General features: G+C 36.0%; 2 long non-coding RNA genes across 2 annotated transcripts; both read right to left on the bottom strand.

Moving 5' to 3' along the window:
• Positions 1 to 3,348: 3,348 nt before the first annotated feature.
• On the bottom strand, positions 3,349 to 4,038 carry LOC134484407 (uncharacterized). Its single transcript, XR_010061852.1, has 2 exons — positions 3,870 to 4,038; positions 3,349 to 3,669 (listed from the first exon to the last, which is right to left on the bottom strand). It is a non-coding gene; the product is annotated as an uncharacterized LOC134484407 (long non-coding RNA).
• Positions 4,039 to 16,422: 12,384 nt separating this feature from the next.
• Positions 16,423 to 18,184, bottom strand: LOC134484406 (uncharacterized). Its single transcript, XR_010061851.1, has 3 exons — positions 17,957 to 18,184; positions 16,841 to 16,897; positions 16,423 to 16,643 (listed from the first exon to the last, which is right to left on the bottom strand). It is a non-coding gene; the product is annotated as an uncharacterized LOC134484406 (long non-coding RNA).
• Between the last annotated feature and the right edge of the window lie 3,336 nt (positions 18,185 to 21,520).

Below are 21,520 nucleotides of genomic sequence, written 5' to 3'. Positions count from 1 at the left end.
TGCACTAATATCAAGATTTAACGAATGGGACATCATAAACCTGCAAAGCTTCTGTAAGACAAAGGAAAATCCCAATAGGACAAAACAACAACCCACAGATTGCAAAAAGATCTTCTCCAATCCTACGTGTGAAAGACAGCTAATATCTAATATATATAAGAACTCAAGAAGTTAGACCCCAGTAAAAGCAAGTAATTAAAAATTAGGATACATATTTACACAACAAATTCTCAGGTGAAGAATATAAAATGGTGGAGAAGTACCTAAAGAAAAGTTCAATATTTTTAGTCATCAGAAAAATGAGAATCAAAACTACCCTAATATTCCACTTTATACCAGACAGAGTTGCTAAAACACAGGATATAACAGATACAGACAAGGATGTAGAGAAAGAGGAACACTCTTACATTGTACGGTTGATTGCAAGATGATACAGCCACTCTTGAAATCTCCCTTAATATTCCCTAGAATATTTGATGGAGTACTACCTTAAAACCAACCAATACCAGTCCTGGACATATGACCAAAAGATATTGAAACATATAACAAACACACATAGCCAGAACCAGGAAAGTACCAAGATATACTTCAAGAGGGTACCAGATACAGAAAATATTGTCATTTACAAAATGGAGTACTATAATTTAAAACAATGACTTCATGAAATTCATAAACAAGAAGATGTAGCTAGAAAATATGCTGAGCAAAGTAAATCAATCATACACATGCACACAAACAAAAAGTAGTTGTGGTGTGAAGTCACAGATAAGGGAATATTAGTCCAAAAACATGGATAACCTAAAATAAAATCACAGACTACCTGAAGCTAAAGAAAAAGGATGGCTAAACAATGATGGATGTTTTAATCTTTTATAGAAGAGGCAAAGAAAAATATTCATAGGAAGAGATATGGAGACAATGTTTGGCATAGATCCTGAAAGAATGGCCCTTTAGAGTCTGCCCCACCTGAGGGTGAGGCACTTATATGTAACACTGTTCATACCAAGAAGTGCATGTTGAGAGGTGCCTGACAGAGCTTTTTCTGAGAGGCACTGTCACAGTGTGAATTGTAGAAAGACAAATGTTCACACTCAGTATTTGAACTGAAAATATGGTGCTCATTGTAGGACGTAAAGATATGAAGGATCCAAAGGATAAAAACAAAGTACCAACTAACCAGTGTTCTCTGGAACTAAATCACCATCCAAAAAGCACACAGGGGAGACAGGTGACTAAACCTCCATGTGTAGCAGAAGATGGCCCTGTTGATCTTCACTCTAGGTGAATTCCTGAGTCCTGAAAAGGGTAGATGCCCTTGTGTAGGGAAATATCAGCGTGAGAAAAAGGAAAAGATGGGTGTTTTGGTAAAGGAACACTGTCATAGATAAAAGTGAAGGGGGATTGGATATGTGTTTTCTGAACAGTAATCTGCGAAAGGTGATAACATTTGTACTGTAAGTAGAAAAAAAATCCAGGAAAAATATTGCAAGCATCATGTTGATTGTGAACTTGTAAAATAAAGTTTCATACTCCCAAATATATAAATATATTTGACATTTAGAGGAAGAGTAGAGTCATAGCAAAACATATCCAAACAAGACCAAATTATACAATACATCTTTCATCATCATATACAATTCTGGGAACCCTGATGTATTTAACAGTTCAGCAAAGATCTCTTTTCTTGTGAGAATAAAGAGCCTCTTCCTTAGGCCACATTTGCTCAATGCAGGAAACTTTGCTTGATGGACATCTTATGGATTTGGCTTCTCCAATGTCTGTGGGTACTCTTTGCACAGTAGTTTTTAATTTCTGAGCTCCACACCTTGATATTAATGTCCTTTTGTAGGGAATATTCTGAAAACACTCAATTTTCTTTGGTGCTTTCTGCTACTATGGTGCAATTTTCCATTACCTACCCACTCCTACTTATTTCTTACCTGCAATATATGAACATGTGTGTGATTCTGCTAATTTCTGCTGCCAGTGTGAAAGGTAGCCTGGCCTCCTTGGACAATAGCTGTATCACTTTCTGGGGTAGCAGGCCCCGGAGGAAACCAGGAAACCCCCACAATTGCATTCTAAGTTCAGGCGTACTCCTTCCACAATGCTTTCCACTTTTTTGAATTTGAGGGAAGGCACTGACATTATAGTGGTTTTCTCTTTTCTGAGAACTGTGCCCAGATTTTCTCTGATACAGTTACGGCCTCTCTTCTGCTACTGTCTTGACTGTAAATTTAGCTTCATTGTACTCTATTCTTTTTGGGAAACTGCACATTTCAAAATGCCTTTGTTTCTAAATTGTTTTGGTTTTGTTTTACCTTGACCCTTCCACAGGCTGTAAACAGGTCTGCTGCAGCCAAAAGCTCTTCTGCTTTAGAATGGTCTCCACCAAATAAGTTAGTGGATAACCTTTAAACATTAAACTCTGGACATTTAGACATGAAGCTAGATTCTTCTCTAGAATCTGTAGAAATCAAGTATTATTTTTCAATACCATGCTCCCAGAAATAAGACTCAGACTCAAAACAAGTTTAATAATAACTTGTTCATATAGGTACGCTCTTCTCTGAATAGTTCGCCACTAAAACAACCCATTAATTATAATATAAATTCTGTCTCATGAACGGTTACCTCTCATGTTTCATGTGTCCATCACCTCATACTTTGAGTGAAGCCAAATTCAACCCCACCACAAAAAACAAACAATTAGAAATAAATAAACTGCAGATACCATAATTTAGAAGAGGGTGAAGCTAATGATGTTCAGTAACAAGCTCCAATGAAGATAGAACTCGAGAGAAGGCCCCGAATCCTGACTCTCTAACTGATGCTATACTCTTGATAAAGACAGGAGGCTACTTTTGCTATACAATGACAGACCCAGACCTACCAAGTGATTGACTGTGACAACTGTAGATAATTGATACCCCACAAACACAATATGGGGACAACTGTGGTTGAATTAATGAAAAATCCATTTAAGCAGCAAAGGAGAATTATCTCATTGAAGATGAGTGCTCTCAATTAACTTGAATACAACAATATCTTTAAGACTTTGACCCATTCACCATGCAGCGCTGGTACAGTACATGAAAAATCTATATACACAAAGCAGAGTACTGCTTGTCTTGCCACAATGAGATAAGACACAAATTACCCTCAATAGACGTAAAGCCTCAGGAATAGGAGAGTAAAGGTGTGGTGGATGTTAGATGGGAAAACCTCTTGTAGACAGGATGAGGAACACGCAGATGGTAGAATTTGAAAGGATAATTGGACTATAAAAATATTAAACAATAAGAATGATTTTAAAAAGTCTAATAATCATTTACAAAAAATGTGTTTTCTTATTTCAACAATTTATTGACTGGTTACACTGTGTCTATTGTGACATCCATAGTATGTATCTGCTTAGCATTTAAGTGGAATAATGGGTTTCTCACAGATAGCACTTTATTTTTCTTTATTCGAGCCAGTAGTCATTCTACGATGTCCAGATGAACTACAATTTGCCTGAACATGGGTATTGAATATGGGATGTAGTCACCATAATATGATTGAAATTGTTCACAGAAGAGTCACAGCATCGTTCTTGTTTTACATAGAAGGTGTTGTCCTTACAGCTATACGAGATGTTAACTTTGGTGGCCATTCATATAGTGTTATCTGTAAAAGAAATGACATTTTCATTTATATATGGAACCTAGACATTTGTGATCATGCTCATAATAACTACTATTTATTAATGAACATAATTACCTAAGAGATATGAATAGCAATTTGTGTAAGAGCAACATAGACATGTACTACTTGGGGAAGCATAGACTGAATAAAAAAAAAATTGAGGCCAGTTTGAAATGTCTTACCTAGAGAATTTCAGCGGTATTCTCCAGCAATGTCCTTGATCTTTTTGGCTAAGTATCCTTCAGTTGCATTACAGTTGATACAAGCAAAAGACAGCATATACACAACAATTGGATGTGAATAAAATTGAAATTAGTGTCAAATTTCCAAAATCAAACAGAGAGAATGTTGAAAATCTGCAATAGGAAAGTAAACAAAACAAAACAAAAAATAAATTAAAATAAAAACAAAAGCCAAAAAACTAAGGATGAAGTCAAAGCTCAATCATGAAAAAAAAAAAAAAAAAAAAAACGGAAGCAAACCAACAAACGAACAAACAAACAAAAAATACCCCAAGATATAAAAATGGAGAAAATGAATTTTAACACCACCCCATGTTTATAATGTTGTTATTTTTCGTATACTGACGTTACATATTTTAGATGAATGTGAGTGAAAAGAAAAATAGAAATAAACTACAAAATTGCAATCTAAAAAGAGATTGTATAAAAGGGCTAAAATATATTCATTAATAGCAACAATCAATTTATGAAGGCACTTGAAATTACATACAAAAAGGAAATTGTCTATAGAAAGAACACTAACAACATAAAAATATCAAAACTATATACTCAGAATAAAAAAAATATGAGATAAAACCATTTAAGTTTCCTAATAGAGCCATGATGATTTCTATTTAGCAAACCCTACATTATTTATAGTTTATCACATTTCATTTCTGACATTAGGTCAATAACACAGAACATATATTTAGGAGGAAAAAGGAAGTAAACAAAAACCATTCTACAAAAGAGAGGGAATAAGGGAATTCACCGAATATTAAAACAATATAATGCTGAGTAACAAGTACTTTAAGTATTTTTATCAATGCAGGCTGAATCAGAGGTTCTGTTCAGAGTTCAATACATAATTTGTAATTTAAAATTTTTTATACTCAACAATTATAGAAGACAGTGATTAGAAACTTCTAAATCTCAAACAGAAATGGATCAAGTGTAACAGATCTATGGTGCGCGAAGGGAACAATTCTTTCCTTTCAGTAGTTCCTTCAGAATTTCCATGGTTTTACAAATATCTGCCAAAACACTTTCTGTCCTATGTTAATGTTAGTACAATTGCCTATATACAGCTTACCTCTAGTAAAATCTTCAGGAAGACAAAAATGGTTGCAAGCACAATGCTGCCAAGAAATATGAATTCAAGGTTCATGGCAGTTTTCTGTTACGTTTACTAATTTAGAATCTGGTAACAGCAGTTGTAACAAAAAACATAGAATAGTCTTTGAAAAGAACCTAATAGCTCGTGATCTGCCTTATGATAGCTGCCTGAATTGCTTGTGCCAGGCCTTATACACTGTTGGTGCGGTCATAAAATAGGATTTTTTTTTACACAAGAGTGACCTCAGAATCACTCTACAATCAACTGCTTGAATTAGTCTAGTACACAGGAAATCAGATGATCGCTTGATATAACTTTACGCAATCTAGGACAGGATACATCTAAAAGAGAAAGCAAGAATAAGAGATTATGAGATACAGTCTAAAAGATGATAAATGGGCAACAGGTCATAAACAGACTAACCAAAAATGCAACATAAAAATATTAACAATGTTTTGCAATTTAAAGTTGCTTTATTTCATGGAATTCTATTGACTCAAGTAAGATGAATAAACACACTCACACACACACACACACACAAACACATACACACACATTTTTCATCTACACAAAGAATACAATATAAAGAATATTTTCAAAACCGAGATACCTTCATGAACATATTGATGAAGTGGATATGTGTACAGCTTTAGCCTGTGGTGGTCTGATAGGACGCATGGGATTATTTCTCTCTTTCTGTACCTGTTGAGGACTGTTTTATGATCGATTATACAGTCAGTTTTGGACAAAGTACCATGAGGTGGTGAGAAGAAGATATATCCTTTTGTTTTAGGGGAGAATCTTGTATAAATATCTGTTAAGTCCATTTGATTCCCGACTTCTCTTAGTCTGTGTATGTCTCTGTTTAATTTCTGTTTCCTTGATGTGTCCATTGATGAGATTGGCGTGTTGAAATCTCCTACTATTATTGTGTGAGGTTCAATGGGTGTTTGAGCTTTAGTAAGGTTTCTTTTACGTATGTAGGTGCCCTTGTATTTGGGGCATAGATATTTAGGATTGAGAGTTCATCTTGGTGGATTTTTCCTTTGATGGATATGAAGTGTCCTTCGTTATCTTTTTTTATGACATTTAGTTGAAAATTGATTTTATTTGATATTAGAATGGCTACTCCAGCTTGCTTCTTCTGACCATTTGCTTGGAAAGATGATTTCCAGCCTTTCATACTGAGGTAGTGTCTGTCTTTGTCTCTGGGGTGTGTTTCCTGTAGGCAGCAGAATGCAGGGTCCTCATTGCGTATCCAGTTCGTTAATCTATGTCTTTTTTTGGGCAGTAGAGACCCTTGATGTTGAGAGATATTAAGAAATAGTGATTATTGCTTCCTGTTGTATTCATATTTGGATGTCAGGTTATGTTTGTGTGCTTTGCTTCTCTTTGTTTTGTTGCCTAGACGATTAGTTTCTTGCTTCTTCAAGGGTGTAGCTTGCCTCCTAAGTTGGGCTTTACCATTTATTATCCTTTGTAGTGCTGGATTTGTAGAAAGATATTGTAGGAATTTGGTTTTGTCATGGAATATCTTGTTTTCTCCATCTATGTTAATTGAGAGTTTTGCAGGTATACAGTAACCTGGGCTGGCATTTGTGTTCTCTTAGGGTCTGAATGACATCTGTCCAGGATCTTCAGCTTTCATAGCCTCTGGCAAAAAGTCTGGTGTGATTCTGATAAGTCTGCCTTTATATGTTGCTTGACCTTTTTCCCTTACTGCTTTTAATATTCTTTCTTTATTTTGTGTATTTGGTGTTTTGACTATTATGTGTCGGGAGGTGTTTCTTTTCTGGTCAAATCTATTTGGAGTTCTTTAGGATACTTGTATACCTATGGGTATCGCTTTTTTAGGTTAGTGAAGTTTTCTTCTATGATTTTGTTGAAGATATTTACTGGTCCTTTGTGCTGGGATTCTTCACTCTCTTCTATACCTATAATCCTTAGGTTTGATCTCATTGAATCCTGGATTTCCTCTATGATTTGGAACAGTAGCTTTTTCCGCTTTACATTATCTTTGAAAATTGAGTCGATAATTTCTATGGAATCTTGTGCTCCTGAAATTCTCTCTTCTATCTCTTGTATTCTGTTGGTGATGCGTGTATCTATGACTTCATGTCTCTTCCTTTTCTTTTCTATATCCAGGGTTGTTTCCCTGTGTTCTTTATTGACTGCTTCTATTTCCATTTTTAATTCCTTCAATTGTATGATTGTGTTTTCCTGGAATTCTTTCAGGGATTTCTGTGATTCCTCTCTGTAGGATTCTACATGTTTATTTATGTTTTCCTGTGTTTCTCTAAGAGAGTTCTTCATGTCTTTCTTGAAGTCCTCCAGCATCATGATAAAATATGGTTTTGAAACTACCTCTTGCTTTTCTGGTGTGTTTGGATATTCCTTGTTTGCTTTGGTGGGATATTGAGCTCCGATAATGCCATATCGTCTTGGTTTCTGTTGCTTGGATTCCTGCGCTTGCCTCTCGCCATCAGATTATCTCTAGTGTTACTTTGTCCTGCTATTTCTGACAGTGACTAGACTGTCCTATAAGCCTGTGTGTCAGCAGTGCGGTTGATCTGTTTACCTGTTTTCTTTCAGCTAGTTATGGGAACAGAGTGCTCTGCTTTTGGGCGTGTATTTTTTCCTCTCTACAGCTCTTCAGCTGTTCCTGTAGCCATGTGTCTTGAGTTAACCAGGCAGGTCCCTTGGAGCAGGAAGGTGTGACTTGCCTGTTGTCCCAAGGCTCAAGTTTGCTCATGGGGTGTTGCTTCTGAGCTCTCTGCGGGGCAGAAACCAGGAAGATCTGCGCCACCCTTTTTGGGAGCTTCAGTGCACCAGGCCTGGTTCCAGATGGCGTTTTGTGTTTTCCTCTGGAATCAGTAATGTGGGCAGAGTGTAGTCTCTTCTGGTTTCCCAGGCATGTCTGTCTCTCTGAGGGTTTAGCTCTCCCGCCCACAGGATTTGGGTGCAGAGAACTGTTGATCCATTCAGTCCCTTCAGGTTCCATTGGTGTCTCAGATACAGCAGCCCCGCTGCCCCTGTGCCCTTATCCAAGGGAAGCCAGGGGCCATATATAGTTCACCTTGTGCCAAGGATGTGGGCAGGGTTGTGCAGTGTTAGTGGAATCTTCCTCTCTGCAGTCTAAGGAGTACCCACTTTTCTCGGCGGTGAGCTCTCTCTTCCATGGGGTTTGGGAGCAGTGAGCTGGAGGCAGGGAACGCGAGAATGGGCCACAGTCTTGTTTTCTGAAAAAATTTAGGTACTTGGGCCAGAAAACTCTCTTCACTACAATAGTGCGTCTTTTTTCTTTCTTTCTTTTGTTAAGGCATGCTATTTTTCAAACTATCTCAAACAGATTTTCTAGCACCATTATATTCAACAAAATTAAAACTGCAACAGTTTTGAAAATTAAAACATTTAAAGCAAAACTCATTAAAAGAGCTCCTCAGGCACCAATACTCCATAGGACAGACTGCCACTTCTGGACGCCTCTGCCCACATCCCTGTTCCATGGGCAAACTGCGCAGTGACTCTGCAATATGGAATACGAATACGGAGAGAGCCAATTGCTATTACCTGTGGTTCAGTACTGTGCCCAGGACTGAACTAAACTGGACAACCAACTACCTTCACCAAAAGACCTTGGAGGAGATAGCTTGAACTTCAGAAGTGGGGACACTCCTGGGAAATAAAGGGTGTCATCATTCAAGACACAAGAGGGAATTTCCTGAGGCCAACTGTGTCCCTTGGCTCAAGAACTTGGAGCAACAAGGGGCAGGACCCTTCTGCTCCCTTCCTGCATCTAGAGCTGAACAAATAGTAACCAGGAGTTGCTACAGACTTGACATCAGTGTTCCTGTTCTCAGAAAAGACAGAAAAAAACAGGAAAACAGTATTAAAGAGTGCTGACACAGAGTCCTATAGGAAGATCAAGTGACTCTCAGAAACACCAAGATAAGCAAACAACAGAGACAAGTCAATAGCTAGGGGCAAGTGCAGGAAAGTTAGAAACAGAATCCAAGACTACTTCGAATCATCAGAGTCCAATTCTCCTATCAAAGAAAATACTGGAATCCAAACACCAGAAAAGCAAGATTTTGATTTAAACTCACATTTTATGATGCTGATTGACGTCTTTAAGAAGGAAATAAATAACTCCCTTAAGAAATGCCAGACAACACAAATAAATGAGTAGAAGAGGTTCATGAGGAAACACAAAAATCACTGAAAGCATTAAAGGGAAACACAACCCAAGTTTCAGAGCAATTAAAGAAAACCGTCCAGGATATAAAAATAGAAATAGAAACAATAAAGAATGCAAAAGGGTATACAAACCAGGAGATACAAAAGATCCGCAGACATTAGCAGAGATCCGCAGTCATAGACTGAGGCATCACAAACAGAATACAAGAACAGAAGAGAATCTCAGGAGGAGAACATACCATAGAAAACTTGATACAACCCTAAACATTGATCTAAAAGTCAAAAGGCTCCTGTCCCAAATCATCCAAGAAATCCAGGACAGAATAAGAAAATCAAACATAAGGATAATAGGTAGAGAAGAAACTTAAGAGTTCCAAATTAAAGGCCCAGTAACTATCTCTAACAAAATCATACAAGAAAAGTTTCAAAACTTAAATAAGAGATGCCCATAAACATACAAGAAAGCTATAGAACTCCAAATAGATTGGACCCGAAGAGAAATAAAAACCATCACATAACACTTAAAACACCAAATGCACAAACCAAAGAAAGAGTATTGAAATAGAAATGGAAAAAGGTCAAGCAAGTGACGTGTAAAAGCAGGCCCATAAGAATTAAACCAGAATTCTCACCAAAGACTATGAGAGCCAGAGGATCCTGGACAGATGTCATACAGACTCTCAGAGAACACAAATGCCAGCCCAGTCTACTATATGCAGCAAAATTGGAAATTAACTTAGTTGGAGAAACCAAGATATTTTATGAGAAAACCAAATTTACACAATATCTTTCTACAAATCAAGTCCTACAAATAATAATTGATGAAAAATTCCAACATAAGAAGGGAAACTACACCCTAGAAAAAGCAAGTAAGAAATCTGCTTGAAACAAAAGGAGTCACACAAATAATAAATATACATTTACTTTTAAAAATCAATTTTAAATATCTCTTAATATCAATGATCTTCTTCCCCATTAAAAAGATATACACATAAAGACTAAATATGTAAAAAGCACTCAGCATTATGAAGCATTTGGAAACACACCTTAGTTACAAAAGGGGCATTACCTAAGAGAAATAGGATAGAAAACAATATTCCGAGTAATTAGTCCCAAGACACCTACCAGGACTAGCCATTCTAATATCAAATAATATCAACCTCCACCCAAAGGTTATAAGAAAAAGACACCTCCTATTTATCAAATTAAGAACAAATATAATAAACACTGAACCCTGATTATTTATTCTTCAAATACAAAGGCACCTACATTCATAAAAGAAACCTTATAAAAGCTGAAAGCATACAAGGAAACAATCACAATGATAGTGGAAGATTTTGATATCACATTCTTCATCAATGAACAGATCTTGGAAACAGAAAATAAAAAACATAGAGAAATGAGAAGAGGTTATGAACCAAATGGATGTAACAGATAACTGTACAATATTTCATTAAAAAATAAAAGCAAGATATAACCAAAAAACAAAGTATATCCAAAAAACAAACAAACAAACAAAAAAGATACTCTCTAAGCACCTCATGATGGCTTCTATATAATTGATCATACAATTGTTCACAAAACAAGACTCAAAGGATAAAAAAATGTTAAAGTACTTCCAAGCATAATTTCAGATCACCACATACTAAATCCAGTTTTCAACAACAACAAAAATTACAGAAATCTCACATATAGCGGGAAGGTGAACAATGCTCTACTCCATGATAACTCGGTCAAGTAGAAATAAAAAAGAATTTAACGACTTTTTAGAATTTGTTTAAAATGTAGCAAAAGAGATCCAAACTTATGTGACATTATGAAAACGGTTCTAAGATTACAACTCATAGATCTGTGTTCCCCCATCAAAAAAAAAAAAAAAAAACAAAACAAAAACAAAAACAAAAAAGAGAAAGAAAAACAAACAGACAAAAACTGGATACATCATGAAAAGAAAGAACAACAAAAAGTATACACCACAGATGAAAAACAAACTCTGGGATGAAATCAAACAAGTAGTGGTATATATTATATATCTATCTATCTATCTATCTATCTATCTATCTATCTATCTATATCTATATGAATATATATATACATATATATATACACACATATATGTGTGTGTGTATATATAGATATATATGTATACATGCATATATATATATATATATATATATATATATATATATATATTCCTGTCAGACCTTCATAGAACATGTAAATATAACTGTCCAAACTACTTCATAAAATAGAAACAAAAGGAAGACTACTCAAATACGGCTATGAAGCAACAATCATGTTTATACCCACACCAAAAAAGGCCCAATAAGGTAAGAGATTTTAATACTAATATCCCTTATGAATGTCAAATAAAAATCAGTCAATAAAATATTATCAAACAGAATCCATGAAAATGTCAAAGTGATCATCCATAATGATCCAGTAGACATCTTCCCAGTGAGGCAGTGATGGTTCAATACACAGAAATCCACCATCATAATCTACTATATAAACAAACTGAAAGAGGGTAAAAGACACATGGTCATCTTATTAGATGCTAAGAAATCATTTGATATATTTCAACACATTTACACGTTAATATTCATGGAAATACTAGCAATTCAAAGCCTATATCTAAACATTGGATAAGCAATATAGAGGGAACCAGTAGACAAACTAAATGGTGAGAATCTTATAGAAATCACACAAAAATATAAACCTAGAGAAGCCTGCCCATTTCCTCCTACTTATTCAAATAGTATTGGAGTCAAAGCAATCTAACAGCTAAAGGAGGTCAAAGGGAAACAAATAAGAAAGGAAAAAGTTAAAATATCAGTCTTTGCTGACGATATGAAAGTATACTTAAGTGCTCAAAAGGTTTTACCAGAAACCTACTAATCTGATAAACATTTCAGCAAAGTCACTAGATACATTACCTAACATAAATCATTTGCCTTCCTCTTCTCAAAGGTTAAACAAGCTGAAAAGAAATTATGGAAATGACATTTTTTTCTACAGTCACAAAGGATAAAAAAAAATCTCATTGGCACTGTACATAAGTAAGTGAAAAATCTGTATGAGAAGGAGTTCAAGTTTCTGTCGAAGAAATTGAAGATCTTAGAAGATGGAGAGATATCCCATGTTTCTGGATGGGCAGGATAAATATTGGAAAAATGGACAACTTGTCAAAAGCAATCTCCAGATTCAAAGAAAATGCCATCCAAATACCACTTCATTTTTTTCATAGAGTTAGAAAGAAAATTTTTCAAATTCATTTTGAATGACAAAAGAAAAGAAAAAGAAAAAAGCAGGATATCAAAATCTGTCATGAACATCAAAAGAACTTCAGGGAAGAATCGCCATTCATGAAATAATGTTATATTGTAGAGCAACAGTGATATAAAATGAATTGTAATTGAACAGAGACAGGCTGTTCAATCATTGGAATAAAATTGAAGACCCAGAAATGTACTGACACGTCTTTGGTCACTTGATCTTTGAATGAAGGACTAAAACTATTCAGTGGAAAGAAAATAGCATTTTCAACAAATGATGCTGATTCAACTGGAGATCAGCATGTAAAGAATGTAAATCTTCCCATTCTTACCTCTTTCTACAAAACTTAAATCCAAGTGGACCAAGGTCCTACATATCAAATCAGATACACTCAAATGAAAAGAAGAGAAATTGGGGAAGAAACTTAAACAAGTGGTCACTTGGGACATTTTCCAAATAGAACACCAATGTCTTATGCACTAATATCAAGATTTAACGAATGGGACATCATAAACCTGCAAAGCTTCTGTAAGACAAAGGAAACTCCCATTAGGACAAAACAACAACCCACAGATTGCAAAAAGATCTTCTCCAATCCTACGTGTGAAAGACAGCTAATATCTAATATATACAAAAACTCCAGAAGTTAGACCCCAGTAAAAGCAAGTAATTAAAAATTAGGATACATATTTAAACAACAAATTCTCAGTTGAAGAATATAAAATGGTGGAGAAGTGCCTAAAGAAAAGTTCAATATCTTTAGTCATATGAAAAATGAGAATCAAAACTACCCTAATATTCCACTTTATACCCGACAGTGTGGCTAAAACACAGGATATAACAGATACAGGCAAGGATGTAGAGAAAGAGGAACACTCTTACATTGTAGATTTGATTGCAAGATGATACAGTCACTCTTGAAATCTCCCTTAATATTCCCAAGAATATTTGATGTAGTACTACCTTAAAATGAATCAATACCAGTCCTGGACATATGACTAAAAGATGTTGAAACATATAACTAACACACATAGCCAGAACCTGGAGAGTACCAAGATATACTTCAACAGGGTATCATATAAAGAAAATATTTTCATTTACAAAATGGAGTACTTGAATTTAAAACAATGATTTCATGAAATTCATAAACAAGAAGATGTAGCTAGAAAATATGCTGAGCAAAGTAAATCAATCATACACATGCACACAAACAAAAAGTAGTTGTGGTGTGAAGTCACTGATAAGGGAATATTAGTCCAAAAACATGGATAACCTAAAATAAAGTCACAGACTACCTGAAGCTCAAGAAGAATGATGGCTAAACAATGATGGATGTTTCAATCTTTTTTAGAAGAGGCAGAGAAAAATATTCATAGGAAGAGATATGGAGACAATGTTTGGAGTAGATACTGAAAGAATGGCCCTCTAGGGTCTGCCCCACCTGAGGGTGAGGCACTTATAATTAACACTGTTCATACCAAGAAGTGCATGTTGAGAGGTGTCTGACAGAGCTTTTTCCTGAGGGGCACTGTCACAGTGTGAATTGTAGAAAGGCAAATGTTCACACTCAGTATTTGAACTGAAAATATGGTGCTCATTGGAGGATGTAAAGGAATAGAGGATCCAAAGTATAAAAACAAATTAACAACTAACCAGTGTTCTCTGGAACTAAATTAACATCCAAAAAGCACACAGGAGAGACATGTGACTAAACCTCCATGTGTACAAGAAGTTGGCCCTGTTGATCTTCACTCTAGGTGAATTCCTGGGTTCTGAAAAGGGTAGATGCCCTTGTGTAGGGAAATATCAGCGTGAGAAGAAGGAAAAGATGGGTGTTTTGGTAAAGGAACACTGTCATAGATAAAAGTGAAGGGGGATTGGATATGTGTTTTCTGAACAGTAATCTGTGAAAGGTGATAACATTTGTACTGTAAGTAGAAAAAAAATCCAGGAAAAATATTGCAAGCTACATGTTGATTGTGAACTTGTAAAATAAAGTTTCATACTCCCAAATATATAAATATATTTGACATTTAGAGGAAGAGTAGAGTCATAGCAAAACGTATCTAAACAAGACGAAAATATACAATACATCTTTCGTCTTCATATACAGTTCTAGGAACCCTGATGTATTTAACAGTTCAGCAAAGATCTCTTTTCTTGTGAGAATAAAAAGCCTCTTCCTTAGGCCACATTTGCTCAATGCAGGAAACTTTGCTTGGTGGACATCTTATGGACTTGGCTTCTCCAACATCTGTGGGTACTATTTGCACAGTTGTTTTTCATTTCGGAGCTGCACATATTGATTTTAATGTCCCCTTGCAGGGAATATTCTGCAAACACACAATTTGTCTTTGGTGCTTTCTGCTACTATTGTGCAATTTTCCATTACCTACCCACTCCTACTTATTTCTAACCTGCAGAATATGAACATGTGCGTGATTCGGCTAATTTCTGCTGCCAGTGTGAAAGGTAACCTGGCTTCCTTGCAGAACAGCTGTGTCACTTTTCTGGGGTAGCAGGACCCTTGGAGGAAACCAGGAAACCCCCACAACGGCATTCTAAGTTCACGCACACTCCTTCCACATTGCTTTCCACTTTTTGGAGATTGATGGAAGGCATTGACATTATAGTGGTTTTCTCTTTTCTGAGAACTGTGCCCAGATTTTCTCTGTAACAGTTATGGCCCCTCCTCAGCTACTGTCTTGATTGTAAATTTAGCTTCATTGTATTCTATTCTTTTGGGCAAACCGCACGTTTCAAAATGCCTTTGTTTCTAAATTGTTATGGTTTTGTTTTACTGTGACCCTTCCACAGGCTGTAAACAGGTCTGAAGAAGCCAAAAGCTCTTCTGCCTTAGAATGGTCTCCACCAAATAAGTTAGTGGATAACCTGTAAACTTTAAACTCTGGACATTTAGACATGAAGCTAGATTCTTCTCTACAATCTGTAGAAATCAAGTCTTATTTTTCAATACCATGCTCCCAGAAATAAGACTCAGAATCAAAACAAGTTTAATAATAACTTGTTCATATAGGTACGCTCTTCTCTGAATTAGTTCACCACTGAAACAACCCATTAATTATAATCTAAATTCTGTCTCATGACTGGTTACCTCTCATGTTTCATGTGTTCATCACATCATACCGTGAGTGAAGCCAAATTCAATCCTCCACAAAAAACAAACAATTAGAAATAAATAAACTGCAGATACCGTAATGTAGAAGAGGCTGAAGCAAATGATGTTCAGTAGCAAGCTCCAATGAAGATAGAACTCGAGAGAAGGCTCTGACTCCTGACTCTCTAACTGATGCTATACCTTGATAAAGACAGGAGGCTACCTTTGCTATACACTGACAGACCCAGACCTAACAAGTGACTTACTGTGATAACTGCAGATAATTTATACCCCACAAAATCAATGTGGGAACAACTTTGGTTGAATTAATGAAAAATCCATTTAAGCAGAAAAGGAGAGTTATCTCATTACTGAGTGCTCTCAATTAACTTGTATACACAATATCTTTCAGACTTGGAGCCATTCACCAGGCATCTGGTACAGTACATGACAAAATCAATACACACAAAGCAGAGTACTGCTTATCTTGCCACAATGAGATAAGACACAAATTACCCTTAATAGACTGAAAGCCTCAGGAATAGGAAAGGAAAGGTGTGGTGAATGTTACATGGGGAAAACCTCTTGAAGACAGGATGAGGAAATCTCAGATGGTAGAATTTGAATGGATAATTGGACTATAAAAATATTAAACAATAAGAATGATTTTAAAAAATCTAATAATCATTTACAAAAAATGTGTTTTCTTATTTCAACAATTTATTGACTGGTTACACTGTGTCTATTCTGACATCCATAGTATGTATCTGCTTAGCATTTAAGTGGAATAATGGGTTTCTCACAGATAGGATTTTATTTTTCTTTATTCGAGCCAGTAATCATTCTACGATGTCCAGATGAACTACAATTTGCCTGAACATGGGTATTGAATATGGGATGTAGTCACCATAATATGATTGAAATTGTTCACCAGAAGAGTCACAGCATCGTTCTTGTTTTACATAGAAGGTGTTGTCCTTACAGCTATACGAGATGTTAACTTTGGTGGCCATTCATATAGTGTTATCTGTAAAAGAAATGACATTTTCATTTATATATGGAACCTAGACATTTGTGATCATGCTCATAATAACTTCTGTTTGACAATGAACATAATTACCTAAGAGATACAAATAGCAATCTGTGAAAGAGCAACATAGATATGTACTACTTGGGGAAGCATAGACTGAAAAAAAAAATTGAGGCCAGTTTGAAATCTCTTACCTAGAGAACTTCAGCGGTATTCTCCAGCAATGTCTGTTATCTTTATGGCAAAGTATCCTTCAGTTGCATTTCAGTTGTTGCAAGCAAAAGAAAGCACATAAACAAAAATTGGATATGAGTAAAATTGAAATTAATGTCAAATTTCCAAAAGCAAACTGAGAGAATGTTGAAAATCTGCAATAGGAAAATAAAAAAACAAAACAAATATAAATAAATAAATTAAAAAAGCCAAAAAACAAAGTATAAAATCAAAGATAAATCAAAGGAAACAAAACCAAAGCAAACCAACAAACGAACAAACAAACAAAAAATACCCAAAGAAATAAGTATGGACAAAATGAATTTTGAAAGCATCCCATGTTTTATAATGTTGTTATTTTTATAAGTGATGTTATATATTTTAGATGAATGTGAGTGAAAAGAAAGATAGAAATAAACTACAAAATTGCAACCTAAGAAGAGATTTGTATAAATTGCTAAAATATATTCATAAATAGCAACAATCAATATATTAAGGAACTTGAAATTGCATACAAAAGGGAAATGGTCTATAGAAAGAACACTAACAACATAAAAAAATCAAAAACATATCTTGTGAATAAAAAAATATGAGATAAAACAATTTAAGTTTCCTAATAGAGCCATGATGATTTCTATTTAGCAAACCCTACATTATTTATAGTTTATCACATTTCATTTCTGGCATTAGGTCAATAACACAGAACATATATTTAGGAGGAAAAAGGAAGTAAACAAAAACCATTCTACAAAAGAGAGGGAATAAGGGAATTCACCGAATATTAAAACAATATAATGCTGAGTAACAAGTACTTTAAGTATTTTTATCAATGCAGGCTGAATCAGAGGTTCTGTACAGAGTTCAATACATAATTAGTAATTTAAAATTTTTTATACTCAACAATTATAGAAGACAGTGTTTAGAAACTTCTATATCTCAAACAAGAAATGGATCAAGTGTAACAGATCTATGGTGCGCGAAGTGACCAACTCTTTCCTTTCAGTAGTTCCTTCAGAATTTCCATGGATTTACAAATATCTGCCCAATCACTTTCTGTCCTATGTTAATGTTAGTACAATTGCCTATATACAGCTTACCTCTAGTAAAATCTTCAGGAATACAAAAATGGTTGCAAGCACAATGCTGCCAAGAAATATGAATTCAAGGTTCATGTCAGTTTTCTGTTACGTTTACTAATTTAGAATCTGGTTACACTGGTTGTAACAAAAAAACTTAGAATAGTCTTTGAAAAGAACCTAATAGCTCGTTCTCTGCCTTATGATAGCCGGCTGAACTGCTTGTGCCAGGCCTTATATACTGTTGGTGAGGTCATAAAATAGAATTATTTTACACAATAGTGACCTCATAATCATGCTTGAATCAACTGGCTGAATTAGTCTAGTACACAGGAAATCAGATGAAGGCTGGATATAACTTTACTCAATCTAGGACAGGCTACATCTAAAAGAGAAAGCAAGAATAAGAGATTATGAGATACAGTCTAAAAGATGGTAAATGGGCAACAGGTCATAAACAGACTACCCAAAAATGCAACATAAAAATATTTTCAATGTTTTGCAATTTAAAGTTGCTTTATTTCATGGAATTCTATTGACTCAAGAAAGATGAAGAAACACACACACACACACACACACACACAAACATACACACACATTTTTCATCTATACAAAGAATACAATATAAAGAATATTTTAGAAACCTAGATACATTCATGAACTTATTGATGAAGTGGATATGTGTACAGCTTTAGACCATGGTGGTCTGATAGGACGCATGAAATTTTTTCTATCTTTCTATATCTGTTGAGGCCTGTTTTATGACCGAATATACAGTCAGTTTAGGACAAAGTACCATGAGGTGGTGATAAGAAGGTATATCCTTTTGTTTTAGGGGAGAATGTTCTATAAATATCTGTTAAATCCATTTGATTCACGACTTCTCTTAGTCTGCGTTTGTCTCTTTTTAATTTCTGTTTCGTTGATCTGTCCATTGATGAGAGTGGCGTGTTGAAATCTCCTACTATTATTGTGTGAGTTTCAATGTGTGTTTTGAGCTTCATTAAGGTTTCTTTTACGTATGTAGGTGCCCTTGTATTTGGGGCATAGATATTTAGGATTGAGAGTTCATCTTAGTGAATTATCCTTTGATGGATATGAAGTGTCCTTCATTATCTTTTTTGATGACTTTTAGTTGAAAATTGACTTTATTTGATATTAGAATGGCTACTCCAGCTTGCTTCTTCCGACCATTTGCTTGGAAAGTTGTTTTCCAGCCTTTCACTCTGAGGTAGTGTCTGTCTTTGTCTCTGGGGTGTGTTTCCTGTAGGCAGCAGAATGCAGGGTCCTCGTTGCGTATCCAGTTTGTTAATCTATGTCTTTTATTGGGGAGTTGAGGCCATTGATGTTGAGAGATATTAAGAAATAGTGATTATTGCTTCCTGTTGTATTCATATTTGGATGTCAGGTTATGTTTGTGTGCTTTGCTTCTCTTTGTTTTGTTGCCTAGACGGTTAGTTTCTTGCTTCTTCTAGGGTGTAGCGTTCCTCCGTATGTTGGGCTTTACCATTTATTATCCTTGGTAGTGCTGGATTTGTAGAAAATTATTGTGTGAATTTGGTTTTGTCATGGAATATCTTGTTTTCTCCATCTATGTTTATTGAGAGTTTTGCAGGATTCAGTAACCTGGGCTGGCATTTGTGTTCTCTTAGGGTCTGTATTACATCAGTCCAGGATCTTCTGGCTTACAGAGTCTCTGGCGAAAAGTCTGGAATGATTCTAATAGGTCTGCCTTTATATGTTACTTGACTTTTTCCCTTACTGCTTTTAATATTCTTTCTTTATTTTGTGCATTTGGTGTTTTGACTGTTATTTGTCGGGATATGTTTCTTTTCTGGTCCAATCTATTTGGAGTTCTGTAGGCTTCTTGTATGCCAATCAGTATCTCTTTTTTAGGTTAGGGAAGTTTTCTTCTATGATTTTGAAGATATTTACTGGTTCTTTGAGCTGGGAGTCTTCACTCTCTTCTATACTATTATCCTTCGGTTTGATCTTCTCATTGAGTCTTGGATTTCCTGTATGTTTTGGACCAGTAGCTTTTTCCGCTTTACATTATCTTTGACAGTTCAGTCGATGATTTCTATGGAATCATCTGCTCCTGAAATTCTCTCTGTTATATCCTGCATTCTGTTGGTGATGCGTATATCTAGGACTTCTTGTATCTTCCTTTTGTTTTCTATATCCAGGGTTGTTTCCATGTGTTCTTTCTTGACTGCTTCTATTTCCACTTTTAATTCCTTCAATTGTTTGATTGTGTTTTCCTGGAATTCTTTCAGGGATTTCTGTGATTCCTCTCTGTAGGCTTCTACTTGTTTATGTTTACTTGTGTTTCTCTAAGGGAGTTCTTCATGGCTTTCTTGATGTCCTCAAGCATCATGATCAAATATGATTTTGAAACTAACTCTTCCTTTTCAGGTGTGTTTGGATATTCTGTGTTTGCCTGGTGGGAGATTTGGGGTCCAATGATGCCATATAGTCTTGGTTAGTGTTGCTTGGGTTCCTGCGCTTGCCTCTCGCCATCAGATTATTTCTAGTGTTACTTTGTTCTGCTATTTCTGACAGTGGCTAGACTGTCCTATAAGCCTGTGTGTCAGGAGTGCTGTAGACATGTTTTCATGTTTTCTTTCAGCCAGTTATGGGAACAGAGTGCTCTGCTTTTGGGCGTGTAGTTTTTCCTATCTACAGGTCTTCAGCTGTTCCTGTGGGCCTGTGTCTTGAGTTCACCAGGCAGGTGTATTGGAGCAGGAGGGTTTGCCTTACCTGTGGTCCCAAGGCTCAAGTTTGTTCATGGGGTGTGACTTATGAGCTCTCCATGGGGGAAGCAACCAGGAAGATCTGCACCACACTTCTTGGGAGCTTCAGTGCACCAGGCCTGGTTCCAGATGGCGTTTTGTGTTTTCCTCTGGAATCAGTAATGAGGGCAGAGTGTAGTCTATTCTGGTTTACCAGGCATGTCTGTCTCTCTGAAGGTTGAGCTCTCCCTCCCACGGGATTTGGGAGCAGAGAACTGTTTATCCATTTGGTCCCTTCAGGTTCCGTTGGTGTCTCAGATACAGCAGCCCCGCTGCCCCTGTACCCTTATCCAAGGGAACCCAGAGGCTATATACAATTTCCCCTTGGGCCAAGGATGTGGGCAGGGGTGGGCAGTGTTGGTGGTCTCTTCCTCTCTGCAGTCTCAGGAGTGCCCACTTGTCTCAGCAGTGAGCTCTCTCTCCCAAGGGGTTTGGGAGCAGTGAGCTGGAGGCAGGGAGCACGAGATTGGGCCACAGTCTTGATTTCTGAAAAATTTTGGTACTTGGGCCAGAAATCTCTCTTCACTACAATAGTGTGTCTTTTTTCTTTCTTTCTTTTCTAAGGCATGCTATATTTCAAACTATCTCAAACAGATTTTCTAGCACCATTATATTCAACAAAATTAAAACTGCAACAGTTTTGAAAATTAAAACATTTAAAGCAAAACTCGTTAAAAGATCTCCTCAGGCACCAAAATTCCATAGGACAGACTGCCACTTCTGCATGCCTCTGCCTACATCCCTGTTCCATGGGGAAGCTGCGCAGTGCCTCTAGAATATGGAATAGGAATAC

The sequence above is a fragment of the Rattus norvegicus genome, chromosome Y (assembly GCF_036323735.1).
Source record: "Rattus norvegicus strain BN/NHsdMcwi chromosome Y, GRCr8, whole genome shotgun sequence".
Lineage (NCBI taxonomy): Eukaryota > Metazoa > Chordata > Mammalia > Rodentia > Muridae > Rattus > Rattus norvegicus.
The sequence above is the reverse complement of the archived record's forward strand: the minus strand, read 5'-3'. Positions and strand labels throughout refer to the sequence as shown.